At 40.7% G+C, this 7178-nt stretch overlaps 1 long non-coding RNA gene across 2 annotated transcripts; it reads right to left on the minus strand.

Moving 5' to 3' along the window:
- Positions 1–3051, minus strand: LOC121553604. 2 transcript variants are annotated; one of them, XR_005997548.2, is made up of 4 exons: positions 2785–3051; positions 2465–2574; positions 2252–2301; positions 1–791 (listed from the first exon to the last, which is right to left on the minus strand). It is a non-coding gene; the product is annotated as an uncharacterized LOC121553604 (long non-coding RNA). The 2 variants fall into 2 exon arrangements; XR_005997549.1 differs by lacking the exon at positions 1–791 and having other exon boundaries at positions 2199–2301.
- Between the last annotated feature and the right edge of the window lie 4127 nt (positions 3052–7178).

Consider the following 7178-nt stretch of genomic DNA (forward strand, 5'->3'; position numbering starts at 1 on the left):
TACCTTTTCATTTTTGTAATTTCTACATGTCAGTTTGCAGAATAACAACTCAAGGAAACTTCATAAACAGGTCCTGGGGGCTATTCCAGAAAGGAGGTTCAACAAACTGAGCCTAACCCTGAACTCAGAGTTGACTTACCCTGTGAAGTGAAACTGAGTTTTCAGTTACAGAACAGCTGATCTAAGTTAGGTAAGTTGACTCAGAGTACGTTAACTCGGAGTTGAGCTTGTGCCTGACGACTAGTAAAAAGCCATCATCAATGGAGCTCCGATACGGTTATTCACCATGGCAACGGGAGAAAACAGGAAGCAGACATTTTCTGGCTGCGGCTGTTATATAAATCACTGACAGAGTTTCAGATGCAGTCGTCTTTTCATTTTGAATTTAACATCACTTTATTTTATATTAGCCTTTAAGGAAGTGGTTGAATGTTGTTCAATGTTTTATTTTAGGCTATTTTGTTTTATTTAAATCGGCTGAAAATGAAATATAAAAACATTTTATCTCATACTCAATGCGGCGACAAACTAGAAACACAGACTTTGAAATTACGTTGTTGGAAAAAATACAATTGGCTATACTGATGGTTTTCACATAACCTGCTTTCTGGAATGCCCCTCTGGTTCTCCTAGAGTTCTTTGAGTGATGTCATGTTTAAGCTGACTGAATAGCTAAGCAAAGGGATTGATAGTGAGGCCAGTACACTTAAAAACTTGGAGGCATCTTCACGCAGGTACACAGGAAGTGCACGAAGGACGAGGGCCCGTCTCATATTTACATCACGTTGTTCCTACATGGACAAAAAATATCCATTACAATAATAATTACACAAATATCAAAAACATTCATTGTACACTAATTATAGTAAAAATGAAAATGTTAAAAGATAAGCAAGTTAGTTATTAACAAGCAAAGCATCAAAGTTGTGTGCTTATAGATCTGCTATTTCTGTTGTTGTTCTTTGTATTTAACAAAGTATTAATAAAGGGTTCAAGTGATCAACTGTTGACCCCACAGTTGAGATAAAAACATTTAGAGAAATAGCAAAAGAATGACTGTGGAAACACATAAAATAAAACCAATTATTAGTGTAACCCTCTCACCAGGCTCGAATTTGACTCTCACGATATTACCTTATTTAGAATATCTGAACAGCATGGGATATTAGGTGAGAAGGACATATATATAAGAATCCAATAAGAATCCCTATTGTAAACTTGCTAGGGTGAATGACAAATAGGGTATTAACTTCAGATAGAATGATTATAGACTTTGTTATTGTTATAAGGATATGCTTTCCCATGCATTAAATGAAACTGAAACAGTAAATGACTCCACCAATACAACAGACATAAGGTTCAAGATCTATATTAATCAAATGTTCAATGTATCACATCAAAAGAAATAAAAATTATAAACCCCAATGATTTTTCCACAACACATGTCCAAATTATTTGCAAGCTTGCTTAAACCCTGGGCGCGCGTTGGAGCTCATAAAAAAAATGACGACATACATAAAGTCCTGAAGTCCACCCCACATTTGTAGTTACTCACTACTTGTAGATAATGCCTCAGCAAAATATAGTAGTTCCGTGCAGGTGTCCTCACAAGATCCACAGCGAACACAGCTATCAATGCAGCCAGTACTCGGTAGCAGCAACAGACATCCGTTGGAAACCCGAACTGATCGTCACAAGCAATTCTCTCCAAGTCTTGCACGATGCTAGGCTAACCTCTAGGATGTCGAATGTCTCCACAATGCGACGGCAGCTTCAGTCTCCACTTGGTCTTTCTTAACTAAATAATAAACACTCTCTTATAGAAATAAAATCAGGATTTCCCTTAAAAAAACTCTGTAGGTATGGTTTTGTTCTCTCTTTATCGTTTCCTTTGGTCGTTTTTCCTTCACCAACCCCACTAACGTCTCTCCTCTCCCTTCTTTCAACTTTTCCCTCTCTTTTCTTTCCCAGCAACCAGTCCACTCTCCCATTGGCCACAACTTAACAAGTTAGCTCATTGGTCAAAACTTTAACGAGATACGTGGGAAATTTAAACTTAAAAGTAAACCAACCTATTCACTTGTACATTTTTTTAAAACATTGCTTCAAAAGAAATGCATTAATGACATTACAAATCAGGAGCTATTCGATCACCTTTTAAATCTAATACCAATGAATTATAACAAATAAACTCTATACTTGGTTTTAGCAATGTATTACATTAGTAACACTATTTCATAATACATCCTACCTGAACTGTTAAAAGGATTTCGAGATGATCTCACAACCACACACTTGAGCCTATGAAGAAATACAAACACAGGCCTGGTTAGCATCATGATAACACACTCACATTATGTTGTTTAGCATTGTTCGTTTCACGCTAGCACACACGTACACACAGCTCGATAACGTAAAATATTTACTGTGTAAGGCAGACACTTATTGAAATAAGTATACTCACAGTACGCACTTGCATTACCGGCGAACAGCGAAAACTCATGGACCTTCCTCCACCGTCAATGTCCCGGGCAAACATGCATTATGGGAAATGTAGTTCATCCAGGAAACCCGCTGATAACGTTACACCGTTGTAAGATGAAGTAACGTAACGTATTTGTCACATATTTAACAACTTCTAAAGTTACAATTACTTGGATTTTTAAACTATTTACAACAAATATTCACTGTGCACATTGTACAAATCTATTCCCAGTTCCACATTTAAGACTATCGAAATTCAATTTTTTTAAAAACAACAAAAACAACATTAGAGTTACTTACCAAATCAGAGGTGATGATAAGATGGCGCTTAAGAAAACGAGGGCAATAAGACTAATGATAAAAACGGAGGTGGTGGTGGTTTCAAGCGGGCAGCATAAAAGTGCGCATTGCAAACAAATTAAAACAAATTAAACTGTGTTCCACATCCACACGGGCGGCCCAAACATCCCCGCATCAAGGCAAATTCAAGATGGCTGACTCAGCTTTCCTGAGGGAGAGATGACCCACCCACCAGAACGTCATGACGTCGATAACGTCATGACACTACCTAAACTTTATGAGCGTTCCACACAAATTACCTATAAAATATTGAGCCCTCTTCAATTAAAGTGGCATAAATCTCAACAGAGCTCAACACTTTATAGTTTGGTCAACTGCATAACGACATTTGACTGTTATGACCTTATTACTTATGAGCTAGTACAACTGTTTGGGATTACAGTGCAGGTGTGTGCCTTTCCAAATTATGTACGATCAGTTGAATTTATCACAGGTGGACTCATGTTGTAGAAACATCTTAAGGATGCAACAAATATTGTGGTTACATTTAAATATACTAATTGACAAAAAAACTTTATTTTTTGACAAAATGTTTAAAAAAGGTATTATCTTCGTAAATGATATCATCGGTAGGACTGGTGGAGTTATGTCGCACATGCAGCTAACAAAAACATGTGGAAATGTCTGCTCTACCCAAAATTACAACCAAATAATTGCAGCCTTACCGCAAAAATGGAAGAGGAAAGTGGAAGGGGGAGAAAGTAAGGAACTTGTCTGTCGGCCTTGCATTAAAGAACATAATTGGTTAAGGAAAACTGTGATAAATAAAAAAGTATATCGGTTTCATTTAAGGACCAAAGGATTGACAGCCGTCCCATATAGTTTGCAAAATAGTTGGGAAGAGATTTTTGACGTACTGATCCCATGGCATAGTGTTTATGAACTGACACGCAAAACGACACCGGATTCAAAAATTTGAATCTTTCAATTGAAATTATTATATACAATTCTTGCTACCAATAGAATGTTATTTATATGGGGGATACAATCTTCCCAGCTCTGCAGATTTTGCTGTGAAGAGACAGAATCATAAATCATTTGTTTTGGTTCTGTCCATTTGTAGCTTGTTTTTAGACACAGGTCCAGGAATGGCTAAAGGATTGCAATATTTACCTGGAGCTAACCTTGCAGATAGCATTACTGGGTGATCTGAAAAGTCATAGTCAATCAATCAATAATATAATAATACTTTTAGCAAAAATGTTTATTTTTAATTCACAATCTGTAGAAGCAATGAGAATAGAAAGGTTCAGAACATTTGTAAAACATCACAGTACAGTTGAAATATATATGGAAAATAGAAATCCTATATGGATGGTGTTAAGAGATAGATAGGAGGTGTTGAATGGTGTTGAAGGATGGGACTAATAACAAATAACAACAAATAATAACAAGATAACTAATAATGTAAGCATACTGTGTCCATAAAAAGTATATAGGTTGTATGTTGGGAGCTTTTGGGAAAGAGCACAGTTAGAAAGATATGGCATATAGAAGCAAACCGGATGGACATCATGAAAATGATCGGAGAGGTTGAGAGTAGAAGAAGTTCAGGAGCAAAAACAAATAAAATAGAATTATTGTAAAATTGACTGTGTCCATAAAATGTAGATAGTAAGTATAAGCTGGAAGTAGAGGCCTAAGCATTGTTGTTCACTAATTTACCCCAAGTAGGGAAAGGATGGCGGGTTTGAAAAGTAATAAAGGGGAGTATATACACTGCTCAAAAAAATAAAGGGAACACTTAAACAACACAATGTAACTCCAAGTCAATCACACTTCTGTGAAATCAAACTGTCCACTTAGGAAGCAACACTGATTGACAATACATTTCACATGCTGTTGTGCAAATGGAATAGACAACAGGTGGAAATTATAGGCAATTAGCAAGACACCCCCAATAAAGGACTGGTTTTGCAGGTGGTGACCACAGACCACTTCTCAGTTCCTATGCTTCCTGGCTGATGTTTTGGTCACTTTTGAATGCTGGCGGTGCTTTCACTCTAGTGGTAGCATGAGACGGAGTCTACAACCCACACAAGTGGCTCAGGTAGTGCAGCTCATCCAGGATGGCACATCAATGCGAGCTGTGGCAAGAAGGTTTGCTGTGTCTGTCAGCGTAGTGTCCAGAGCATGGAGGCGCTACCAGGAGACAGGCCAGTACATCAGGAGACGTGGAGGAGGCCGTAGGAGGGCAACAACCCAGCAGCAGGACCGCTACCTCCGCCTTTGTGCGAGGAGGAGCAGGAGGAGCACTGCCAGAGCCCTGCAAAATGACCTCCAGCAGGCCACAAATGTGCATGTGTCTGCTCAAACGGTCAGAAACAGACTCCATGAGGGTGGTATGAGGGCCCGGCGTCCACAGGTGGGGGTTGTGCTTACAGCCCAACACCGTGCAGGACGTTTGGCATTTGCCAGAGAACACCAAGATTGGCAAATTCGCCACTGGCGCCCTGTGCTCTTCACAGATGAAAACAGGTTCACACTGAGCACATGTGACAGACGTGACAGAGTCTGGAGATGCCGTGGAGAACGTTCTGCTGCCTGCAACATCCTCCAGCATGACCGGTTTGGCGGTGGGTCAGTCATGGTGTGGGGTGGCATTTCTTTGGGGGGCCGCACAGCCCTCCATGTGCTCGCCAGAGGTAGCCTGACTGCCATTAGGTACCGAGATGAGATCCTCAGACCCCTTGTGAGACCATATGCTGGTGCGGTTGGCCCTGGGTTCCTCCTAATGCAAGACAATGCTAGACCTCATGTGGCTGGAGTGTGTCAGCACTTCCTGCAAGAGGAAGGCATTGATGCTATGGACTGGCCCGCCCGTTCCCCAGACCTGAATCCAATTGAGCACATCTGGGACATCATGTCTCGCTCCATCCACCAACGCCACGTTGTACCACAGACTGTCCAGGAGTTGGCGGATGCTTTAGTCCAGGTCTGGGAGGAGATCCCTCAGGAGACCATCCGCCACCTCATCAGGAGCATGCCCAGGCGTTGTAGGGAGGTCATACAGGCACGTGGAGGCCACACACACTACTGAGCCTCATTTTGACTTGTTTTAAGGACATTACATCAAAGTTGGATCAGCCTGTAGTGTGGTTTTCCACTTTAATTTTGAGGGTGACTCCAAATCCAGACCTCCATGGGTTGATACATTTGATTTCCATTGATCATTTTTGTGTGATTTTGTTGTCAGCACATTCAACTATGTAAAGAAAAAAGTATTTAATAAGATTATTTCATTCATTCAGATCTAGGATGTGTTATTTTAGTGTTCCCTTTATTTTTTTGAGCAGTGTATATAAAAAACATGGGGGATTGGAAGTGATGCAGACAATTACATTGATGGAAGTTACAATCTATCTGCAATATGCTGTGGTCGTCGTGGGTGAGGTTGTGTCTCTCTCTGGCGGGAGGTAAGCTTGGCTTATATGGCTTATATGGTGTCGAGTAAAGCTTAAACTATGTATTTAGATTGTAGTTAGGTATTGTAGGTAGTTATCGTGGGTTGTTGTATGTAATTATTGTAGGTAAGTATTGTATTCAGCTGAGCCCGGTGAAGCACGAAGCTAGCTAACCCACTACCTGGACTAGCTAGCGGGTAGCTACTGGTAACTATTAGCAACCGTGGATAGTTGTTTCACGCCTGAGAGTACCTGTAATTACGCCAGCTAGCTGCCTACAATAATTACATACAATAATGCCTACCATTCAGCTGTTTTTCTAACCTCATTGTCTGAAGCGTTAACGTTAGGTAGTAAGTAGCTACTGTGCTCGAAATGTAGCTAGCTTGTTGCTACCTGGAAAGCTAACTAAACAATAGCTGGAACGACCTAGCGAACAGACGCGAACTGGCTGAGTCAATTCAGTGGCTAGCTTTGCACTTGGCTAGGTAACAGTAGCTGCTAGGGGTAAGTTAAAACCTACATTTGTGTTTTGTTTTTACATACTGGTAGCCAGAGTCGTTCAAGGGAATTCGGGACATGGGTGACTAGTTAACGTTAGCTTGGCTCTCTCTGTGTGTTCGTGCCGTGGGAGGAGGGGTTGGTTCGTTGACAGAGAGCAATGGCTAGCTAGTATGCTAACTATTCTAGCTAACTAACTGGCTGAATAAGTTGACGACGGACTCGCTCAAGCTGTCGGGTCTAACCCACAACGTTAGACACGTACACGTATGATCTGCTTGGCGTGTTAACACACTGGTGGTTTGTTGTGGCCGAGTATTGGTGCTAAACCGTGTTGTTGGAGCCTGGCATGCTAGTTGGCTATGGCGTCATAGGACTAGGTGCCCTGGACGATTTTCACGGAAGAATACTGTACCAAGTTAGCTAGCT

Source organism: Coregonus clupeaformis, chromosome 37 (genome assembly GCF_020615455.1).
Source record: "Coregonus clupeaformis isolate EN_2021a chromosome 37, ASM2061545v1, whole genome shotgun sequence".
Classification (NCBI taxonomy): Eukaryota; Metazoa; Chordata; class Actinopteri; order Salmoniformes; family Salmonidae; genus Coregonus; species Coregonus clupeaformis.